The sequence below is a fragment of the Podarcis filfolensis genome, assembly GCF_964270895.1.
Source record: "Podarcis filfolensis genome assembly, chromosome: 3".
Lineage (NCBI taxonomy): Eukaryota > Metazoa > Chordata > Lepidosauria > Squamata > Lacertidae > Podarcis > Podarcis filfolensis.
Window position 1 is genome coordinate 84,852,018 of NC_139606.1, and position 24,570 is coordinate 84,876,587.

Genomic DNA, 24,570 nt, shown 5'->3' on the forward strand with positions numbered 1-24,570 from the left:
GACCTTTTGTACTTCCTAGTAAAAGCTCATAATCTTGTGTGCCCCAAATCACAGGCAGTAGCACCAGTTTCTGACTTTTTTATGCCAGATGCACAGAGAACTGCAAGGGCATCACGATCAGGAGCCGTGAAAAAGAACAAGAATAGCTCTTTGGCATTTATCATGTTGGCACCATCCATTCAAGGCCTGTATAGTTTTCTCCATTAAAAAAATAAGCAAACAAAAAGTCCCCCCTCCTCCATCTCAACAATTAGCATGAAATCTTAATTTTAACCTTCTTTCGTGGTTTCTTTTTAAGCTTGTTACTTCTCGAAATCAATTAGCATGCAGTCTGGGCATTCCACGCTGCCAGCCAAAGAATCCTTTTATATATTTTTCCTTTTGTTTGGGAGCTGTTGATAGAACGCTTTGTTCACATGAAAGGTAGACGGATTAGACATTGGAGGTGCATCCTTGTGTTTGTATTGTTCTTAGTCAGGCTGCCACAAAGGACAGTGGCGTCTAATTCACTAGCTGATTGCCACCCCTGATCAAGGCATGGAGCACTGTCAGAGCGTCTTATGGGGAAAGGAGTTTAAAGCTACAAAGTGGGGAAATGGGATTTTTGAATCCACTACTGTGGGTGTAAGGGAATGACACTCCCATGCAGGGGCAGAGGAAGGGGGTGCAGTGGGTGCAGTCCACCCCGGGTGTCACCACTGAGGGGGGTGACAAAATGCCGGGTGGCACGCATCGCAGGGTCTGCAGCACCCGAGCAACACGTCTTGCAGGCCCTGCAATGCGTGCCACCCGGCATTTTGTCACCCCCCTCAGTGGTGACACCTAGGGTGGACCACACCCTGAGAGAGACGCGGTGGCTTGGGCGCATGCAGGCTCTGTGCTGATCCAATGGTCCACCCGCTGCCTCCCCCCCAGCTGTAGGGTGGCTGAGTGGGAGGAGGCAGGCAGACTCTGGAGGCCCTGTGGTGTGCCCCGCCCCTATGGGCGGCTCGCCCCACCCTTGCCCCACCCCTGTGGGTGCCTCGCCCTACCCCTGGGCACGCCACCCCAGGAGCTCGAGCGACTTCCTCCGCTGCTGCTCCCACATGCTGATAATGTAGGCGGATGGAGGGGCAGAAAATAGGATGTGATCATAGAGTGATTTGAAGTAGCTCAACAAGTATTTCTGATTCCCAGTTGTTTAACAGGCAAAACAAAGTTGTTCCCTCATTAAATTCTACAGCTAGAATAAAGAAATATGAGGGTGAACAGAGGAACACAGGAAGCTACCTTATACTGAGTCAGAACCTGGATCTTCTACATTCAAAGCAGATGCTCTACTATGGTGATCCCCGCACCATGGGAGTAAAAAGTAGAGGATTTGAATGTGTGTAAGGACGCAGGTGCCACTGTGGGTTAAACCACAGAGCCTAGGACTTGCCGATCAGAAGGTCGGCAGTTCGACTCCCCGTGACGGGGTGAGCTCCCGTTGCTTGGTCCCTGCTCCTGCCAACCTAGCAGTTCGAAAGCACATCAAAGTGCAAGTAGATAAATAGGTACTGCCCCGGCGAGAAGATAAAGGGCGTTTCCGTGCGCTGATCTGGTTCACCAGAAGCGGCTTAGTCATGCTGGCCACATGACCCGGAAGCTGTACGCCGGCTCCCTCGGCCAATAAAGCGAGATGAGCGCCGCAACCCCAGAGTCGGTCACGACTGGACCTAATGGTCAAGGGTCCCTTTACCTTTAAGGGCAGCAAGCTCAGTTCAGTTAAAAATCATAGACTAATACTTTTTAAATTCTAAGCATTTGCCTTTTGCATATGGCTCTGGGTAGGGGCTCTGAGCTGACTAGTTTAAAGCCAAGTAGATTGTACAAACCAGAAGGCTGCTTACCCCTGAGGAGTGGTTTTCTCAGCTTAGGTGGGAGAGTGTTTCCTAATGGTTAGAGAGTGACAGGTAACTAGACCTTGTTGGCTTTGACAGGCTAGTATCTGTACAGCCTGTGCTGAGTCTGTTGGTCTGTGTGGCATAGCATCAAAAGCAGAATTCTGACAAATTGATCACAGGTAACTGTTGTTCCGAACCAGAACACTGTTAGGGTGCATTGTGCTATGTTGAAAACCAGCCTTAATTGTGACTTGTAGGTTTGAATGGTAATTGAAATCTAAACTGTTTATTTATTTCCAAAAATTATTTCTTTCCTTGCAGTCTTCAGCTAGAGTTTTAAGAAAACAGATGGAACTTTTAAGAAAAAGCTTGCATCTTGGCTTTTTCTGTGGTCTGTTTTTATCTTTATTTGATTGGTTAGAGAGAAGTGAACTGTTCAGTTTTGCTCTTTCTCCAGGACATTGGAGTAATGTGCCACTGTCTTGTGCTGCAAGCTTCACGTTGACAGTTTGAACCTTGAAAGGTGACAGAGATCTTCAGATGAACTCATGTAGCGGGAACATTTCCCTGACAGCGAGATCAGTTGGAGTCATCTCCCAAGGGAAGGCGGCTCAAATAAGCTGGAGCAAACTGTGGTGAGTGTTGCACAGATTGGGAGCAGTTGGGCACAGGCCCTTGGGAGAAGGTGTGATTGACATAATAGCTCCACTCTGTTTTTGCATTCTGGGAACACTAACTACAGCTAAATATTGTTGCTTTCAAATAGACCCTTTTCATCTCCCATTTGGATTGCTTTAATGTCTCCCCTATACAACACTTAAAACACTGTTTTGACCATGCTGGCATATAAATCCACTCATCCAATGAAACCCAGCCATTGTTTTCTTCTTGAATGATATCATTCTTCATAATATTTGGTGGCTGCTCCCAGACTTTGGAACTCCCTTCCAAGAGAAGCTAGACTGGCTCCCTTGTTCTTTTGCCAGCACACAAAGAATTTCAAATTCTGACAGGCTTTTGAGAACTAACTGTTTCTAAGGAAATAGCTGGTGCTGTGATTTTTTTTTTTAAATTATCTGTTTGTCTTAATTGTTGTTGTTTAGTTGTTTAGTCATGTCCGACCCTTCGTGACCCCATGGACCAGAGCACACCAGGAACTCCTGTCTTCCACTGCCTCCCGCAGTTTGGTCAGACTCATGTTCGTAGCTTCGAGAACACTGTCCAACCATCTCGTCCTCTGTCGTCCCCTTCTCCTTGTGCCCTTCATCTTTCTCAACATCAGGGTCTTTTCCAGAAAGTCTTCTCTTCTCATGAGGTGGCCCAAGTATTGGAGCCTCAGCTTCAGGATCTGTCCTTCCAGTGAGCACTCAGGGCTGATTTCCTTCAGAATGGATCGGTTTGATCTTCTTGCAGTCCATGGGACTCTCAAGAGTCTCCTCCAGCACCATAATTCAAAAGCATCAATTCTTCGGCAATCAGCCTTCTTTATGGTCCAGCTCAAAATCTTATTCTAGTAATATTTATTATATTAAAGTTTTTTAAAATTAATGATTCCCCCTCCCCCATGTTTTTTGCTGTTTCTATTTTATCTGTAAGCTGCCTTGGGTCCCTGTCAGGGGAAAAGGTGGGATATAAATAAACATAAGCTTAAGAATAATATTCACAGTCATAGATACATTACATACATTATACTTTTTACCCTAATATATGTGTGCATTGCAACACTGAAGGTATTTTTAAAGGTTTGTATTTTAAAATTTATTTACCCAACTCCACATTGGAGACAAAATGCAGAAGCAAGGTTCAACACACTTACTTTTTTGCATGTTATTTTGGATGTTACACACACAGTTCCTCTCCTGATTTAGCAGCTAGAGTGGGGCTGCACCTAAAGATTCATTGCAAGCCCTGTAAGAAAACCAACAATTGCATCAATCTCTTGTTCAGGAAGGAGGAACAGGATTTAGTTTTCAGCTTCAGTTCATCTTGTTCTCCAGTCAATCTGTATGGTACATAGGGGGCACTGCAGGACAAATATGGGTGGTGGTGTATTCTTGTTATCAGTACAGTATTATAATATGATATGATATTATGAAATTATATTATTATATTATATTAATTATATTATTTCTTTTTTTAAAAAGTATTAGTATATTGTCCTTCATAATTCTTTTTTTAAATCCCAGAGTGGTTTACAATACCATTTAAAACCAAACATAACAAGAAAAACATAAAATAAAATACAGCTGCATATAGGCTCCGGGTGCATTTCTAATGTGGGAGTAATGTGGACCAAATTAGAGGATATAAAAGCAAACCAAAAGCAGTGAACCAAGATGAAACTAAGTAATCAAACAGCAGTGAGTTAGAACCAGTTATGTCCTTTCAGAGGGATGCTGTTGTGGTAATTAGCTTTTATTACTATCATGCAAACCAAAGAGTCATTAGAAGCATACAGGGATCATGACAGCATGGGACTGGGAACGGCATTTGCTTCATCTGATGGTAAGCCAGGTAAAATGCAATTAAGAGAGTACGGTATTTTGCAGAGTTTACCTTACTTTTCCTATTGCCTAGCCCATAGTTGGAGAGGAATCTTTTGCTTATGTAAATCAGAATGAGAGCTTTTGTGCAGGAAAGCTAGTGTTTAAAGTGAGAGCGGGTGATCTTTCAAAATATCCCAAATTCCCATGTTATTTGAAACATTTCATCCTGCATGATCAATGCAAGTAGAAACTGCCTTATACCTACCAGGTCAAATTATTTGACCTTTTGCATGCAAGGCATGGGTGAATTTCAGTTTCTCTCTGGTTTTCCTTTCCCCCCATCTTAAGTTCTGTTTTCCACATTTCCAAATCAGTCTGCAATTTTAAAAAAAGTAATCGTGAAAATTCAGCATCTTCTTAGTGCAAATTTATCATGATATCCTTTTTTTTTTTTTGCAAGCCATTCTCCCTCTCCTTTTTTTTTTTTTTTTTTGCAAGCCATTCTCCCTCTGGAGTGCATCTTTGCGTTTTATATTTACCAATATATGCATTTTATGCAACTTTTATGGACCATTGTAGGCATTATTTGGCTGGAGAACTCCACTGCAAAATTCAGAAAAGTGCAATTTTTTTTTTTAAATGGTTGTGTTTCAGGTTGCTTATGGTTTTAGAAAGTGTGTGTTAGGTGGGGGGGGTCACCTTTATATGCAAACTGAATTTAATGTTTTCCTCATCCCTAGCTCTGCCTCAGAGCTTCTGATTTGATCTGTGCTTTTTTGGAGGAACTCCAGCGGGGCTTTTGTCTGCATAGAACTGCATAAGACTGGGAACTCTAATCTGAGGTAGTTGGCATCACCCATTATCAGCTTTGGTTCAGTCCATCACCACCATGCAGGTCCCAACAGATTACTCATAATAGAAAGGATCCTGAAAAGTTGCCAGGCCCACACCTGTGGTACACCTCAAAAATAGGTGCTAGGGATGCACAGTGGGAAAGTGCTGTTACATTCATGCTTGCTTGTAAGTTTCCCAGCAGTGTTTGGCTGACCACTCTTGGACTTAAAAGTAGATAAACCTGACTATTTCATTTTATCTCAGTTTCTAAATTCAGTTTCTACATCAGCATATTTAAAAAAAAAAAATAAATCTGCATTTTAGTGCAAATTTATTATAAAGATACAAATATAATGCACTTTTCCATAATGTAAAGCATTCTTTGTATGCTATTTTCATGAATATATTCATTTTACGTGCATTTGACCCAATAGGTGTGTTTCATGCATACACTACTTGGAGAACTGCATCACAAAATTCAGGTACCGTATTTTTCGCCCTATAGGACGCACTTTTCCCACTCCAAAAATGAAGGAGAAATGTGTGTGCGTCCTATGGGGCGAATGCAGGCTTTCGCTGAAGCCTGGAGAGCGAGAGGGGTCAGTGCGCACCGACCCCTCTCACTCTCCAGGCTTCAGGAAGCTCTCCGCAAGCGGTTGGAGAGCTGCGCGAAGTTGCGCAGCTCTCCCACTGCTTGCGAGAGCTGCCTGGACCGAGAAGCCTGGGGGGCGCTGAGCTCAGTGCCCCCCAGGCTTCTGGGCTTCACGCAGGTCTCCGCAAGCAGTGGGAGAGTCGCGCAGCTCTCCCACTGCTTGCGGAGAGCTGCCTGTTCTGGGGGTTGGGGTCGGGGGAAGCTCGGGCTTCCCCCGCCCCAGCCCCGCGCCTGGGGGGAAAATAATTCCCCCCCTTATTCCCCCCCCAAAATCTACGTGCATCCAATGGGCCGGTGCGTCCTATGGGACGAAAAATACAGTAAGTGCCAGTTTTTAAAAAAATAATTTTTATTAACAGACCAATCATATCAAATCAAATCAAATCACATAAGTTCCGAATTACAGAGCCTAATTGTAAATTTTTGTTGGGGGTACCCATATTTCAAGTTCCGAAAGGGATCCAATCCTCTTATTGCTGCTGCTTTAAAAGTCCACAAATCTGTCCAAATAATGTTCAGAATTCTGTCCAATCCTTTCTTGCTGTTTTCCACATCTCTTCTAGTTGTTTTCATATATTTTTCCTTTCTCTTTGTCTTTGTGGCCTCTGATTGTCTCCATAAGCGGGTTGAAACAAATTTGTATTCCTGTGTGGATTTTTCCGTTCGTCCAAGAGTCATATTTCAGACAGCTGCCGTATTTCATTGCTTCCATAAAGAAAAACATTCTTGCTGTCTACTCATTCACTTTTCACAGGTCTGTCCCTCTTTCTCAGTCCTCAAGGAGGTTCTACCAGGAATCCAATATGAAAACAAGGCTTCCTCCTCCCGATCATGAATCTCTCAACAAGACCTGTCAAAATGGCGACTCCCTTTTTGTTGCTGCACCATCAAAAGCCCTTGTTCTTTTTCTCGATCTCACAAGCAAAACTTTTGGTAGTAAATCATTTCCACACAGTTTTTAATCATCCTGCTTAGGTCAGTTATGCGACGGTTCTTTTTGAGGAGGGGTTATTGGTTAATCACATAGCAGAAAAGAAAAAAAGTCCCCCCCCCCATTCAGTCCCGCTCCGGCATACTGAACCTGGTGTATTTTCTTCATGTTGTATTCCGTTAAATCCAACCCGTTGCTCTCGTTTCACAGAGGTCACTTCAGTTAGCAGTCTTCACTCCCGTTCTTCACTTGCATTTGCTTCATTTCCAATTATATATTTCGAGCTGATGCAAACCAGTGCACGATCAGAGACAGCGTCCGGGAGAGCCGGACCCACCCGAGGGCTTTGTGCCTAGTGCCCTCACCCCCTTCTTTCGAATCTGGGGGTGAATTATGGGCACAGCAGGCAAGGCAGCGTTCCCCATTCCCTTGGGGCAACGAAGGGAGGCTGCATACTCCCATATCAGCCTCTTAATTACCTCGTGTGGGTTGGAGAGATGTTATTGTTGGCCATCTTCCAATGCGCCCCCTGGTGGCCCCCCAGGTAAGTGCCAGTTTTGAAGGATAGTTGTGTTTCAGTTCAAACATTGTTTCAGTAAGTACCAATTAGGTGGGTTCACATTAAAATGTGAACTGAATTGAATTTCTCCCTCATCCCTATCTGGATTTTATAGACTTTTGGTCTGACCCAGCAGGGTATTCATGTTGTTGTTGTTGTTTATCTCCTGGCTCCTCAGCAATTTTTCTGTTTATTAAAGCAACTCACAGCATCTGGTGGCAAGAGCTGGAAGGGATATAAGGTCAGCATTTCCCTTTGGCTCTTTGCCACAGCAACATGCTTCCTGCCTTGTTGCGTTTGGCTCCTTGCTTCCTGATCCTTGGACCCTTGGCTCCTGGTTTCTGGACCCTAGGCTCCCTGACTCCTGGCTTCCGGACTCCCGTTCCTGCTCCCGCCCCGCAGTCTTGCCCCTGGTCCCGACGTCCTCAGCCAGGACTTCAACCACCCATAAACTGGACCGTGACTGATGGGAAGAGGCTGTTTCTAGTATGCGGTTGGTGGGAAACCATTTGACACTGGGGGTGGGGTGGGGTGGGCGGAACCAGGCCTTTTCTCTAACCTTCAGAATTAATAGAAACAGATTTCATCACTGGACCAGGAGAACTAAATTGTTCCAGGCTAACCTTGTTTTCATTAAACACTTTGCTTGGGGCATATGTAGAGATGGAGCTACTCTGGAATTCTGGGCCTCTATAAACCTTGCATAGTTCTATTTTTACACCCTGGGGGGAAAATGTGTAACATGATGTGCCCAAAGGAAGCTTACTGATATGAGTATTCTGAGAATTTTTACATGGATCTCTGAACCTGCCTCAGGCTTTCCACAACAGTATAATTGTTACTTCAACTTGAATATGTGAGTGTAGCTTCAAAATAAAATTAAAACAAATCTTCTCAATAGGAAGGCATTTAAGTAACTCGTTATGCTTGTAACACAGGTCTGAGGCATCAGTAGTTTAAGTAGGGTGATGAAAAAAATAGGGGTATTACACCTCTCAAAAATAAATGAAAGACACTCCTTAGCTGGAGCAGTTACTTATTTCTATATGCCAAAGGAGTGGTAGCACAGAGCAACAGCACTCGCAATCAATAGAGAATAAGAGTATCAAATTTCCCTCTTTCTGCTTGAGAAGCCATTGCTTCATGCTCACTGAGCAGCTGCTAATTTTTCTCTTTTACCTTTGAAATAGAAAATCGGGATTTTGGCACAGCTGCTTGGAGTCGTATAGGGCTATGCTTTTTTCCAGGCAATCGCCACAGAAAGTGTCTCAGCATCAAACCATGAGCTGGCTCAAAAACTAATAGGGCAAATGAAGAAGACAGAAAATGTTCTTTGGACAGAGTCAATACGCAGCATTTATGGGACATGATGAGAGCACTCGGCTACCCCAAACTTGATGGTATAGATATGATATGAGACAGCCTGGTAGGTGTGCAGTAGAAAAAATCCAGAAGGGATGCTGGTGAAACAAGATACATGATTATTTTTTGATAATGACTCAAGGCTGCAATGCTAAGCACACTTCCTAGGGAGTAAATCCTACCTAATAGGACTTGCTTCAAAGAAAAAACTGCACAGGTTCTGAAACCTTTCTTTTTGGCAGTGCTGTATTTGTAGTCTTGACCTTTTCTCTCTATGCTGTATGGCACTACTAATGCAGTAACGTTTTTCCTTTGGGCTAACTAATAAGGATAAAATTGTTTAATTTCCTAGTGGAAGATTTCTCCTCCTATATTGAAATTAATTTTAATATTTTCTTTAAATGTGACCAGAATTGTTGCACATCATATACAAGTCTTTCCCATCTACTGTATTTCCTGTCTTTCTGTTTCATCAGCTTGTTCAGTATAGACACTGAAATTTGTACCAGCCTCTCCACTGTTTGGCTGACAATCTCTGACCCTAAAGTAGACGGAAGTTCTGATCATATAAATAAATTGGAAATAACCATTGTAGAACTCTGCACCGTTCATCGCGGGCTTTGCTACCACAAGGAGTAATGCCTGCTCCCACATCACATCCTTCCAATCAGTTGTGTGCTTCGTTGTCGCTGTCTTGGATGATTGTACTGAGAGATCGGTTAGGCAACGTGTTACCTTTCTGGACTTCTCCCATCCCTGCGGAATTCAGTGCCCCAGAATGTTGCAATGCCAATTACCATGGAAGAATGAGAAAAGGACTAGACCAATAATAATAGTAATAGTTCACACAGACTGCCAGTAATTCAGATGTAGTGGCAACCAAAGGTTAGGGACAAACATTTAGGAATGGTCATCCCATCAAGCTCTCCTTGTGAGCTTCTCATCAGTATTTCATAGCAGTGTGCATCAGCTTTGTGTGAGACCTGAAAAATGGGATTAATGCTACGCAGTGTGATTTGGAGGTCTCCCCTCTGAGTCGAAGCACGGTGTAAATACGCCCCCCCCAGTTATACCAATGTCCCCACAAATCCACCAGGCGCTCCGTTACTCTAGATTTGTTTCTGCCTTTTGGTATGGAATCACCTTATATGTTCATATCTCTCTGAATTACTCTAGGTCTGTGGGCTTTGCAAGAAGTGAGGCTGTCAAAAATGTTTCCTGCGGAACACTGGATTTCTCTGCCCCTGCTTTTCTGCTAAATACAGAGGCAGATTATTTCTTTAATGGCAAAAAGCTTTATTTAAGGTGTGGTGTTGTTGCTATTTTTTTTATAAAAAACTACATTGTTCTCCTTTAACTAACTAACTAATAATAATAATAATAATGACTGAGCTCTTCAGAACACGGCAGGCAGCTTTCTAGGCAGCTTCACATTGAAAGGCGTGTCTCAGGCCTAGGGCCTATTGGAAGACATAGGCAAAGCCGCTGAGATGCATAAATTGGGACAGACTCACGTTGTAAGGCCTATCGGAGGACACCAGTGCCAGAAAGAAAAGACCAGTTTGAAGCTTTAAAAAATGTGCTTACAAGTAAGAATACACCCAACTCAGCAACCTACCTCTTTATCATTTTAAGGTAAGAAAGAGCAGGAGACAACTCCACTCCTCTAAATAGATTTTGGAGGAAAGTGAATCCCTTTTACTTCTCCCCACAAGAAGGCCTTGGACCTATTTGTCTGCTATTTGGTATGCTTAATGCACCCTGTAAATTTCACCCACTTTGGGGTGAAAGCGGGGAAGGTTGTGCTCAGACACTATCCAGACACACCAGGAGAAGTAAGATTCAGCTGCCATTTGGGTTGGCTTTTGCACATGTGGGGGGAGTGTGTGTGTGTGTGTGTGTGTGTGGGCAACACATTGTCCTTTGGCTATTCAGAATAGTGAGCCTAAGTTGGTCATGTCAACATGTGCTTTAAATGCTTGGTGTGGGCACAAGCCTGGGATGTGTTGGGTTTGTGGGGGCAGAAGTAATATGATGCTCAGATAGGTAGAGGACACAAAGGATTAGCAATTGGGTAGAAAGCAAAAGGTTTTCCATACAAGAGAATGCCAACATTTATCCCATGCCTCGGGACCACAGGGCACGTTTGAGGGGCTAGGAGGTATTGTCACCTTCCTGCCATCTCCTTGCTTCCCAGAAGCCTTCTGTTAGGCTTTAGGCAACTGAAATACTGTCAGTGCATCCTGTGAGAAACACATGTGCTACGTGAAGTTTATCCTTTTTTACCCGGCAATTTGATTCCTGGCAAGAAGGAAAGAAAGGCCGCTGGAATTTATGCTGAAGATGGATAAGGGAAATAAAGTTTGTGAGATAAATGCTTCTTTCCCACTCCCAATTCGTTGCTGGGTCTGTGCTCTCCTGATACCTGGCCTGTCACCCAGAATGCTCTAGGCCACGTTGTCCTCTTTTGAAAGCGGTGAGGGTGCTGGCAGAGAGGGCTGGGCGATAGCAGCCTGTTTGTAACCCTTGATAAACACTACAGTGCAGCCAGCGTGAAATGAAGAAATATTGCTCCCGGTAAATATTTATTTTATATCAGAAATTAGCATACCAAATGTAATTAAAAACAACTTTATGTGCACGTCCCTCCTCCCTTCAGTCTGTCAAATGACAACTCGAAATAACTAGTCATAAAGAAATGCGGCCTTAATTAGCAAGCATCTCAGCCTACTGTCGCCATTTGATAATTACACTGCAATGAGCTTCTGAAATTAGGATTTATTTCCCCTTTACCTTTTCCTGGTAGAAGTCACTCCTGGCTGGTTTTTGTACCCCTCCTTTTCCTTTATTTTGAACACCTCTTTGAGAATGCATTATATGTGTGCCAGAGCAGTCATGCAGTAGTCTCAGATATGTTTTGCTTTGTTGATCATGTAAACTGTGAGTGGCACCTGTCAGCTGTTGCCAGTGAGGTTGAGTGGATGAGGACAGAAAAGAGCTGTGCATCTTTTTAAGCTTCTCCAAGTTGCTGTGGCCTATTCAAGCCAGTTATGATAAGAGTCACCCCCACTTTTGTCTCTTTTAGGCTGCATTCCTATAATAACTTAGAGGGAAATAATCTCCATGGAGCTAAATGGGTCTTATTTCTGAGTTAATAGGCATAGCTGTCAAGTGTCCCTTATTTGAAGGGACAGTCCCTTATTCCAGCGCCATGTCCCGCTGCTGTCCCTTATTGATGGATGTCCCTTAAATGTCCCTTAAATGATGTCCCTTAAATTTCAAAGGAAGCAGCTCCTCTTCCTCCCTCCCTGCCGGCCAGGGAGGCGGGAGGCTCCAACTGTGTTGCTTGGCTGTGTTGCTCACCCAATAAGAAGTCTAAGAACGACTGGGGGGTGGAGCTTGCATGCCTTGTGTGTGGCTAGTTAATGAAAGCTGAGGGGATTTTTGCTGGACGCCATTTTGTTGCACGTGCTGCTGCAAACTTTGCAGTGCAAAGCCAGGCCGGGGAGCCATCTTAAGTTGAGGCTGCATAGGCCTTGTGGTGCATGTGATTCAGATTCTATTCAGTTGAACCTCTGGTTACAAAGTTGGTTGGACAGTGTTCTCGAAGCTACCAGCATGAGTTTGACCAGACTGCAGGAGGACAGGAAGACTGGAGTGCCTGGAACAGATGAGGCTGCAGGTCCCTTATTTTGGCTGCTGGTCCCTTATCTTCAAGGCTGTTGGTCCCTTATTTTCAAATCTGTAAGTTGACAGCTATGCTAATAGGTAGCAAGCAGCTTGTGCTGTTAGTCGTTCTGCGCTGGATGTTTCCCACGTGCCAAATTTTAGATTGTAAGCTCCTCCAGACAGGGACTTTTTGCTCCTATATTCTGTATACAGTGGCGTAGCATGGGTTGTCAGCACCTGGGGCAAGGCAAGTAATTTGCACCCCCTAACCCGTGGATTTGCACCCCCTAACCCGTGGATTTGCGCCCCCTAACCCTAACCCCCAGATGTTGCGCCCGGTGCAGCCGGCCCCCCCTGCACCCCCCACGCTACGCCACTGTCTGTATACCACTATGCACACTGATAACACAACAGATGCAAGTAGACTTTGATATGAATAAAGAAAATGGTGATGATAAAAATTGTAAGTGAATGCTGTATTGTAAGGTAAATGCCTGAAGCTTCTTCAAAATGCTTCCAAAGATGAAAAAGAAAACAGTACTATGTACCAATCAAAAATGGAGTAAGCAAAACTGCTTATTTCAATCTTTTGCTAAGCAGTGCAATTTCTGCACTGGAAGAAAGTAAAAATTGCACATAAAAATTGGACAAGATACCTACCAAATCCATTAGACATGGTACCTAAGGAAGAAATGGTGCTTTTCCTGCAGTAGGAAAGCTATCTCTCTGAATATATTTTGGTAACTAAAGCAGCTAAAATGCAAAACAAAACAAAACAAATCAGGTTTCCCCCCTGCAATGTCTTTTGTATCTGCTCATCAAACACATAAGAGATATGACAGTGCATAGCTCCCCTGCATAAGGAAGCTTTTTAAGGTTTAACGTTTTACTATGTTTTTATATATGCTGGAAGCCGCCCAGAGTGGCTGGGGCAACCCAGTCAGATGGGAGGGGTCCTACTACTACTATATTGTTGTTGTTGTTGTTGTTGTTGTTGTTGTTGTTGTTGTTGTTGTTGTTGTTGTTGTTGTTATTATTATTATTATTATTATTATTCGTATTTGTACAGAGAGAGCTCAGTTGCAGTCTAAACTCAGCCAATAACCAGACTAAATGTCATATTTCAGCCTAATTGCTTCATAGTATTGTTGTGAAGATCACATGGGGTAACCCTGTGTTTGCTGTCCTGAGTTCTTTGGGATGTAGGTGGGATCTAAATAAATGCTGGATCAGGTCAAAGGGTCATCTAGGCCAGCACACTGCTTCCAACTGCCACATAGCTGGGGAAACCCAGCCAGATGGGTGGGATATAAATTTTTTATTATTATTATTATTATTATTATTATTATTATTATTATTAGCTATATTTAAATTACTACCACATAGGATTTCTTTTCAGTATGGATTGGAACATAGGAATCTGCCTTATACCAAGTCAGACCTTTGATCTGCCGAGTTCTGTGTTATCTACACTGACTGGTAGCAGTTCCTCCAGGATTTCAGACAGGAACCTATTTCAGCCATACCAGGAGATGCCAGGGACTGAACCTGCAGCTTTGTGCAAAGCAGTTGCTCTACCACTGAGCTGCAGTCCTCCTCCATTTCTGCATGTGTACCCCTTTCAGTCTTAGGGCACACACACGCTGTGTGATAATGTGCTTTCAGTGCTGGATGCAGGTGTCTTTTTGGGGTGCTGTACACATGATGCCATCCTCATGTCGTCCCTGCCCCACACTGTTTGTCAACTGAAAGCAGATTCTGCTAGAATCTATTTTTGTGCCAAGAAATCATTTCTCAAGTGCTTCCTGCATATGCAGGGAGCACTTTCTCAGTTCACCTTCTTTTGGAGAGGACCTGCGGAAGTTGTAGAGCTGTGCCACTGTGCCTCACCATGTTTAACTTGTCTGTGATTAAAATAGGTAAAACAGGAAGCAGTGCAGTAACTTAGCCACCCCTGTGTACTATGTCTATGGCAACACCAACAGAGGGAGAAGGGACTAGAGAACACCATTGTGCACTAGTTTGATAACATGCCCACCTGTGTGTACAGACGACAGAGATAGTAGCTGCCATTTTAGATTACTTTCTTGTGGGAACGTGCGGACAATTGCAAACCATTATGTACAAAAGCACACTGTTAAAAAATTATCCCTGTGCATTTCAAAGGTTCCGCGTGTCCATGCTTTGCACTTAACTAGGGCTCTGCTAAAATGTTTGCTACACACCCATACCCAAAATTCCCACAGAGCAAGCATATTACACCAAAGAATATGGGATTATTTGGGCCTGGACATAGGCCGTGGATGCACCTCCCGACCCCCAGGAAGTTGTCTGTGCAAGCACTTCCTAGATGACTTCCCTCACAGTGGACCACTGATGTCTAAGAGAGTAATTTCACTCATATAACTGGGGAAGGCTCTATGGAAGCCGGTTTGATTGAAAAGCATCAGCTGTGGTTAGGGATTGGTGGCAGAGATCAGTCCAGGATAGGAAGCCCCCACTGCCCTGGCCTGCTTGTTAGGCCACAGCACCGCTCCTCTGACAAGCTTTTCTGTGGAATTTCAATGAATCCTAATTGTCCATCAGGAGCCCATGACAGGAAAAGTCATATGGCCTGATTTGCATCTACTTTCCCTTATGACTCCCCTTGGCCTTTATTCTTAATGGCCCCTGCTCCTTTAAAAAGCATGCTGGCCATGGCAATTGCATTAAGTCTCTGTCAAAGGTGTCTTGACAACTTCCTTGAAACCTCTCTCCTATTGGCAGAGGAGTCTGTGTGCAGTCTTGGGCCTTTGAGGCTAAGGATGAATGGCAATAGCAAAATGGGGGCACTTAAGGGCATACTCTCTAATTTGTGTCATTCCCCTTATTAGCTTTCTTTTTGCACTTAAAAAAATGTACGTCCTCCTAACCTGAAACAGAGAGCGAGAGAGATGTTCATCAGGGGAAGGGCCAAAGATATATTCACCGGTTTCAAGAAAAATCCTCCCCGCCCCTGCTTTCCAAGGACAGAGAGAGAGAGAGATCCCAGTACTGACTTCATTGAAGCAGAGTCCCCAATTAGAGGCTATCTAATTGATTTGAATATCTAGGCTCTTCAGGGAATCCTGCTAAGAGGTGTCAGAAAATAGAGAGGAATTTCATTTAAATTATTAGTAATATCCTTGGAGAGATAGAGGAGAGGCAAAGGTGAGTGGAAGGTAGGAAACTGGTGCTACTAGGGACAGGGGATGAGGAAAGAAAAAGTGAAAGATAGACTTTGGTAAGAAAAATGGTGGGACGAGGGACAGAATATGAATAATTAAACTCGTAAGTTTGTGAGAGATTGAGGAAGGGTTACAGAGTCACAACTGCTACTACTGTATAATAGGGACAAATGTGTCTAGACAGGAAGAACCAGATGCACAAATATAAGATGGGGACGCCTGGCTTGCCAGAAGTACGCTTGTAAAGGATCTAGGGGTCTTAGTAGACCACAAGCTTAACATGAGTCAACAGTGTTACGGCAGCAGCAATAAAATATATTCAATGCTGCATAGTGTCCAGATCAAGGGGAGTAATACTGCTCTATTCTGCTTTAGTCAGACCACACCTGGAATACTGTGTCCAGTTTTGGGCGCCAATTTAAGAAGGATATTGACAAGGTGGAACATGTGTAGAGGAGGGTGACCAAGATGATCAAGTGTCTGGAAATCAAGTTGAGGGAACTGGGTATGTTTAGCCTGGGGGCTGAGAGGAGATAGGATAACCATCTTCAAATATTTAAATGGCTGTTTTCACCTGCTCTGGAAGCTAGGACCCAAATCAATGGCTTCCATTTACAAGAAAGGAGATTCCAGCTAAACATCAAGAAAAACTTTCTGACAAGTAAGAGCTCTTCAACAGACTGCTTCAGCAAGTGGTGGACTCTCCTTCCTTGGAGGTTGGATGGCCATTTGTCACATATGTTCTTGTTGAGATTCCTGCATTGCAGGGCATTGGACTACAAGACCCTCAATACCCTTCCAACTCTACAAGCCTGTGATTGTATTATTTTTTCCATACAAGTATGAGATGTGTGTGTGTGTGTGTGAGAGAGAGAGAGCACGCGCTCTGCATATGCTGTGTGCTGCTTGTGGTGAGTGTGTATGCATGGTATATATCTGTAGGTGTGTGTCTATGTGCAAAAGTAGGAACAACTACTCTGACCGTGGCCATTTCCATGCACAAACTAGCATGTGGACTTGGGAAGGTTGGCCAACCTTTAATGTGCCCTCTCAGGCAAAAGAAAAAAAAGTTAACCTGTGCTATATACATATTCTGTCTCTAGTTTGCAGTGACCTTCATATCACTGTAGGCATATGTGAACCCAAGAATAGGCACAAGCAAAACTTAATACAATCATGTGGGGGAAATTTAATGGCACCAACACTCATGTGACCCAGCTCTACAATTCTGTAATAGCCAGATTAGTGACGCTATAAATAGTAGATGGTTTTTCCCTGCTGGAATGCTAATATTGAGGATGAGTTCCCCTTATTTAATTAATTTACTAATGAATATATTCTTTTATTATTATCTATCCATCTATCTAAATCCTGTCTCCTTTCCTCTGAGGCAAAAGAAGATTGGTGAAACCATCTCTGCATGCTTCGGCCCATTTCCTTCAGAGGCTGGCAGCAGGAAGAGGCTTTATGCCCTCTGTTCCTCTACAGCTGCCCACTGTCTGGCGTGGCCATGCCAGCTTTGCTGCCAAATGCACCGTTAGACATGTATTTTATTTCAATTTGTTACATCATTTAAAGCCTTGGACCAACTGATGAGAGTAAAAAAAAGGTCCTTTGCCTTCAATACCTTTTATTTCCAAATTCAGGTTGTTCAAAGTGTTCAAAGTTGATTCCAGTGATCCGCTGATTGGTGGAATCTCTCAGGCATTTTAAAGGTGCTGGAGCATGCCCACGTCTCTTAAATCCTTTGTCCTCCTCATATCAGCCAAGCAGATATTTACAACTATGGCATTTCCTATTGGCAACTCCTTTTTTCAGGTTCTGCTTATCCGCTGGACTTGAGTGCCGCCTGTGTTCCAGTTTCCTAGTCTCCAGTCAACTGTATAGCAGGACTGGCTCCTGTTGAAAGTGCTTGTATTTCTTCAAACCATGGATCATAACACATTTGTAGTTTTCAGGTACAGAGTAAAACAGCATATGAATAGAGAATCAATTGTGGCCACAACAATTCACCTCTTGCACTGATTTAATGTTTTGATGTACTTGTGCTGCCACAACAGTGAAGGAAGCTACCTTTTCAGCCACCTTCCTGTCAGTAATAGCAAACAAAAATCTATTTTTTTGTTGGGTCAACCAGCAAGGAATGCTTGAAAAGAGATCTTCCCCAAAACTGAGCCTTGCTTCCTTACGAAGAGAGCAGCTCAACACAAACAGGGAGGATTATATTCAGCTATGTACCCCAACCCCTCTAATATATAGAATGGTCTAAATTGACTGTGAAAAGACAGCCAAAGAAATCTTGTGAAACTGTAGCAGGGCAAAAGCTTTCGCAAATAGAAAACACAGCCCAATCTTATGAAAGCTTACTCAGATAAATGTGAATTGGATTGCAGCCTTGGATCTAAGTTTCATGGTTGTGATTATATTTAATTATAACCTTTGAAAGCATAGACAGGTCAGACTGCATCAGGCAGCCCTCTCACAAGTTGCAGTCCCTGTGCACACTTCCTTGGAAGTAAACCGCATTGAACCATGTGGGATTTACTTCTGAGTAAACCTGGGATTGCACCCTCAGTGTGGTCACTATAGCGTCCTTTCCAAGTGGCAATTGTACTGAGGCCCTCCCTCCCCTGAGCCTTTGCTTGGGAAACTGAAATCCTAAGGTTTGGTGTCAATTGCTTTCCAAATTGTTGCTGGGAGGTAATTGACATGAACTGTCAGTATTCTGAACTCGCCTCTTTCTCATCTTGGAAGCCCGCAGGACAGTTTCAAAGGGCATGCTCAGAATTCCAGATGTGTTCATTTCAATGCTTGGAAGTCCGAGCTGCAGAAGCTATTTGTCCTGAATGGAGAATGTTTTGCCTTTGGTGGACCAAAAGGGTAAATATTGAACTGACACTTAATATTCTGTATTTCCACAGAGCATGCAGCTTCATTTAAGCCCTGAACCAAATCACGTTTTGGGCTTAAACTACTGTATTACTCTTCTGACCTTCTCCGAGATGTCAGATTGTGCTGCTTGTTTTTTTTTAAATGAACTTCAGAATACAGTTTGGAGGCTTTTAATTAAACCTGTGCGGTGTCATTTTGCTACTGTAAAAACCTGAAATTTGAATGTGTACAACAGCCCCATTCCTTGCCCAAAAACTCTTTCTGCTTTGATTTGCTGTGTTGCCATTTCCCTTCTCCTTACTGACATTAGAGGGTGCTGTGGAGGCTGGATAAAAGCAGAGATGAAAGAAATTTCCTTGCAGTGGGGTTAGGAAGGTAGCGGTGCACAGCTTAATTGCTGGAACTTGGAACGCTTTCTGGAGTTCTGAAACTGAACCTTAGTACCATAGTAAACGAGGGACAGATTCAACTTAATTGCTCTCCCAAGGCAGATTCACTTCTTAATTAGAAGATATTTTAAAGTCCCTCTCTTTTCCTGCCTCTGATCAAAATGCCCTGCGGTGTGAAACAGAAAACAGCATCATCTTCAGTTGTTTTAGTGTCTTCATTGGTACATAGCACAATGTTCTCTTGCATCATATCCCAGCTCAAGCTGCAGGGTAATGCAGCACCCCTCTTTTGTTTTCATGGGTGATTCTCCCCCCCCCCCGTGAACCATGCCATATTTGTGCCACAACTATAAATTCTCCAGTTGTATCGCTTTGTAGGCACAGTTACTACTTTGGTTCCAAGAAGTAAAGCATGTTTTGGGGAGATAGTGGATTTTGTAGGCGGGGGAAGGAAGCTGATGTGATGGTGGAGATTTGCTTGCTGCTGCAGCAAAAGCAGTAGCTCTGGTACAAAAGTCATGAGCATCGCTACATACTTAAGAGATTCAGGATACAGACCCATTACACAATTCTGCATAGAATTGTAGAGTTGGAAGGGAACCCAAGGGTCATCTAGTCCAACCCCCTGCAATGCAGGAAGCTCAGCTAATGCGTCCATGACAGATAGTGCCTGTGAGCAAATCAAGAGGGTGGGTTGGTGGGGTCTCAGCAGCACTGCACTTTGAAGCACACCCAGAGTTGTCCACATTGATTCCCATTAGAGATGACTGGCTGCACTGGTTCAGTGTAAATTCTGAGGAAGATTGGGGGTGGAGCCCTTGGAAACTGCCCGTGACTCTCTATTTTCAACAAACTTTCCTTTATGGTGATGCCAGAAACTACAGTGGCTAATCAGTAAATATACAATAGCCATTTCAGTGTCTGCATCTTATACCTCACAACCCTGTGACTGGTGAGTTATCTAGGCCACTTCCCCAGCCCTCCAACTCTCCCATGCCTGGCCACTTCTTCCAACTGGATGTCTTAAGTATCATTTCTTCCAACATGAATCTTCCTGAATCCAGAGGCCAACCCTGGAAGACCTGCCCTGTGTCCTCCTGTCATTGAAGGTATGAAAAGCGGGCATAAGGGACAGAAAAGTCTCTTACTTTGATGAGTTTTTGGAGCTTTGTAATGGATAGGGATGGGCACATCTGTCCATTTTGGTTTCTCATTTTTCAGAAAAGTTTGAATTTTGGCTAGTTTTTGGTTTGTGTATTGTTTCAGAAAGTGCATTAGGGAGGTTCACCTTTTAATGAAAACTGAATTGAATCCATCTACATCTCCAGTAGTGGACTAAGCAGTTTAATAACTGGCTTTGGTTTTGTTTTGTTTTGCTTTCATGGATGCCATATTGTTTTATGTCTTCAGCTGACACGATTTTTCTGGGACAACAAAGATTTCAGTACTTGGATGGAGGAAAACCTCAACCTCTGACTCAACACAGTTTAAAGCCCCCCTCCCCCTTGCATCATATGACAGCATCTGCTGAACGTGTAGACATCAGAAAGAAAAGGCTTACTCACATTGCATATAAACGTCTGTATTTTTATATACTTTACCTTAATGAGATATTAAAAGCTTTAATTGTTAATCACATAAGTATATATCCTGAGTCAAGCAAAGGAAGTGTTGTTTCTTTTAAATGCAAATGCTGTTTTTTAAAAATGCAAATATTGACATTTCCTCCTCTGATATCTGACTGGGAGTACTACAGCCCATGGCAGCTTATGCTGTACCATATCTATTAGACTTTAAAGGTGCCACAAGACTCTGTTTGTTTTTGCTGCCTGTAGCAGATGAACTCAGTGACTGCTCTGGAATTTTCCCTTGCCAAACTGACAACTTTCTTTCCTCCTCTCATGGAGGCTGTACAGCAAACATTCTAACAGCTTTGTTCACCAGTGCTTGAAATTTTGTTGTTGTTGTTTAGTCGTTTAGTCGTGTCTGACTCTTCATGACCCCATGGACCAGAGCACGCCAGGCACCCCTGTCTTACACTGCCTCCCGCAGTTTGGTCAAACTCATGCTGGTAGCTTCAAGAGCACTATCCAACCATCTCTCCTGACCATTCTAGGCCCTTCTATGTAGATTTCATGGTTACTGTCAGCTCTGCCGTTGCTCTTAGGACTGAGTTTAAAACTTCTGCCACTGTAGTTGGGCTTCCTTGTGCAATTACACAACATGCAAGCAACTATTAACCCAAGGGGCTCCTATATCTTCACAACAGCACTAGCCCTCAGAATGTGCTGAAAAGTGTCTGTAGAGCAATGGGGATGAATACAAAAATGAGGAGCTGTAGCACCTGAGTGGAATTCATATTGTAGAGGCAACTCTGACATCTTTTTTGCCTGGGTGCTTTAGGGGCAACGGGATTAAACATGAGGTATGCTAAAAAATGAAGGGGGAACTGATTCACTTTTCATGTTCCTGCCAGGTGAAAGTCTCTCTCACACTTTCCCTCTTGACTTGGCAACAACATTTACAAGATCCTTTCCTTGGGAGCGCAAAGTGGATGTAGCAGCTCAAGGCAGGCGATTGGCGGCAAAGGCCCCTCAGCTGCCTGTCTCTTTCTTCCACCCCAATACCTGCCTTTTCCCCTTAACCAGCCGTCATTTTCCACTCAGTGAGCTCTGCAAACATTTTAATTTCATGCCCGGTTGTCATTGCTGGTTTGTAAAACATCTGAATTATATTAGTGCCGTTGAAAAGTGTGACAGGCCGAGGAACTGCCACCTCCAGTGATTGCTTATTCCAGATGGTTAAGTGACAAATCTAGTTCTGATGTCTTAACTGGAGAAGTAATTGGGACTTAAGGAAAAGAACAAAAAACCCCCCAACAACCTCACGTTTGAACAAACAATATGCAGGGGCCTACTACCTCAAGCTGTGTGGGTAATGGGGGCATACATGAAGTTGAGAAGGAGGAAGTAAAGAGGAGTTTCCCAGACATGGAGTACGTCCTCCAGCATGGAGTTCTGCTGAAGAAGACGCTGCTCTGTTGACTTGTGCACATTGCAGAACCTTCTGACTCTTGGGGTGTGCTGGGAAAGATTGCTTCCCCATCACAGCCGCTCATGTGGCATCTAATGTCAAACCCTGATGTAATATTTATTCACTTACTTTAAATATTTATCGCCCACTCTTCATCACAACTATATCAGAGCAGGGCACAGTAAAGTTACATTTAAATTATAATGATAATACAGTAAGTTAACAGAGCTGCTAAATATAACTCAACTGTATTAAAGTGCAGAGTAGATACTTATTTCAATCTAAGACTGGCCATGTGCTATATTTTGCAGACAGCAGTCCTAATTTTTGAAGGCTGTCAACAGGATAGTCCTCTGTTTGAAGGTGTTCTCTGTATGGGGACTCCAAGTCTGGTTTCAAGTTAAAGATCCATAAAAAGGGGGAGCAGAAGCATTGAATTTGCCCATTAACACTTAGCAGCACCTGGTCAGCAGGCACAGATGTCACCTGGCGTCTTCCTCACTATGGTGAGGTGTACTGTAAAGTAAAGGTAAAGGGATCCCTGAGCATTAGGTCCAGTTGTGACCGACTCTGGGGTTGCGGCGCTCGTCTTGCTTTATTGGCCGAGGGAGCCGGCGTACAGCTTCCGGGTCATGTGGCCAGCATGACTAAGCAGCTTCTGGCGAACCAGAGCAGCGCATGGAAACGCCATTTACCTTCCTGCCGGAGCGGTACTTATTTATCTACTTGCACTTGGACGTGCTTTTGAACTGCTAGGTTGGCAGGAGCAGGGACCAAGCAACGGGAGCTCACCCCTTTGCGGGGATTCAAACCGCCGACCTTCTGATCGGCAAGTCCTAGGCTCTGTGGTTTAACCCACAGCACCACCTGTGTCTTGAGGGTACTGTACTTCTTTTTAAATAACAGCCAATACTTCAAAAAAATTCATATAAATTACCATATTCAATTCTTATGCCTTCTTTGGTCCTCTTTTTTGGTGCAGCATACTGTATTCTCTTTTCTAACCATGCATAACTGGCCAAATGAATAAATCTTAGGTGAATGCTAATAGCCAGAAAATGCATAAGGGGAAAACCCATTAAAAATGGACACATTTTAATTTGGCTTACTGTACCGCAGAAGGGAGGATATTCCATAAGCAGCACACCACCACATATCAGGTCTTTAGAATTTAATCAAGAAAAAGTCACCTTATGGTTGTGCCATTGAAAGGTGCTGAAGGCAGTCCCCAGTGAATGCTCTGGGGCACAGTTGTCTTTGAGGTCAGTTTTGCGGGATAACCAGCCTCATATAACCAACATGTTTAAGTCTGATTAATGCATGAAGGGGTTAAGACCATGGAGTAAGCTGTCCTGCCAGGCTTCTCTCCCTTGGGAGGGACCAAGTAATCAAGGCTTTGTTCTCAGTCTATCAGAGAAGCTTGCCATGTGAAGAGGCTAAGCTGGTTGCTGCAGCTTAAACACATGGCTCTTACCAATAATTTAGGAACTTTCACCACTGTACTAAGCCAAGTTTATTGCCTGTATTTTCTGAATCTGAAACATGTGAATAGGGCATTGGGAGAGTTTGTAAGCATACCATTTTTAACTTGCCAAATGTGTGATCTTTTTCTATGATGGGGGAAGAGGGAAATTTTGGAAGGAACTTGGAAGGGCACATTTTAAAGGTCAAATAGCTTATATTTCCACTTTACCTTGCTGCATATTTTGTGATTTTAAATCTCTGCTGGTGTTATCTCACCAAAGAGTACTTGCCCCAAACTTGGATCTTGGTATCCAAGATTTCTCCTTTTATATACCAGATTTTTCCTTGCCATCCAACAAACTTGACTTCAGTTGGAGATTGAAGTGCAGCAAGACGGTACTGCTTTATTAACCTGTAATTGGCACACAGTATGATGCCTCTGGGTTTTCCAGACCTTAATAGAAGTTGAGGCTTCTAGGCTTGTATTGCCCAGAGGTATATTGCCTGCCACTGCTGCTGCACACACCTATCCCCATTTTTGCCTGAAGAGAGGCCCAGGTCACCCAAAAGCCAAGGTATTTCGCTGCCTGAAAAATAGTACATCTGTTTAAATTATTTTTGCATGCAGTAATGAATATAATGATGCACTATGAATATAATAATAAATATAATAATGGGAAATCAATTAACTAACAATTCTGTTTTATCACACCCCAAATCAGCTGCATGAGGTGGCTGCCTCACTCTTCTTCATGGTAGGGCTTGGCTGGCCCCTGCTAGTTCGCTAGGCTGTGTTTGCAAGCCAAACTAGACATTAATATCATAACTAGAAGCCCCAGCAGTGGATTTTATTTTTTATTTTTTAAAGAATCCTAGGTCCAAGGGCCTTTGATTTTCACTGGGACAACAAAATGCAGAAAGGGAGGTTTAATCCTCAAGGTTAGTTAGCTTTAGGAAAAAATGGTAGCTTGCTAGACCCATACCTTCAGACCTTAATGTTCTCAGTTTAAACTGGGGACCTTGACAGGTTTTGCTTGCAAGATATATGAAAATCCCTTGGATCGTGAGCATTCATGCCACTCATAAGGGAGGCTATATGTTTGTATTTTGTGCTTGGAATCGATTCGAATGTAATAATGTATGAAGCATTCTTGAGAAAAATGGGTTATAGTCTTATTCTTTTTCTTTAGCTAATTGCTTGCACATTTGTAGCCGCTAGAGGAAAGAC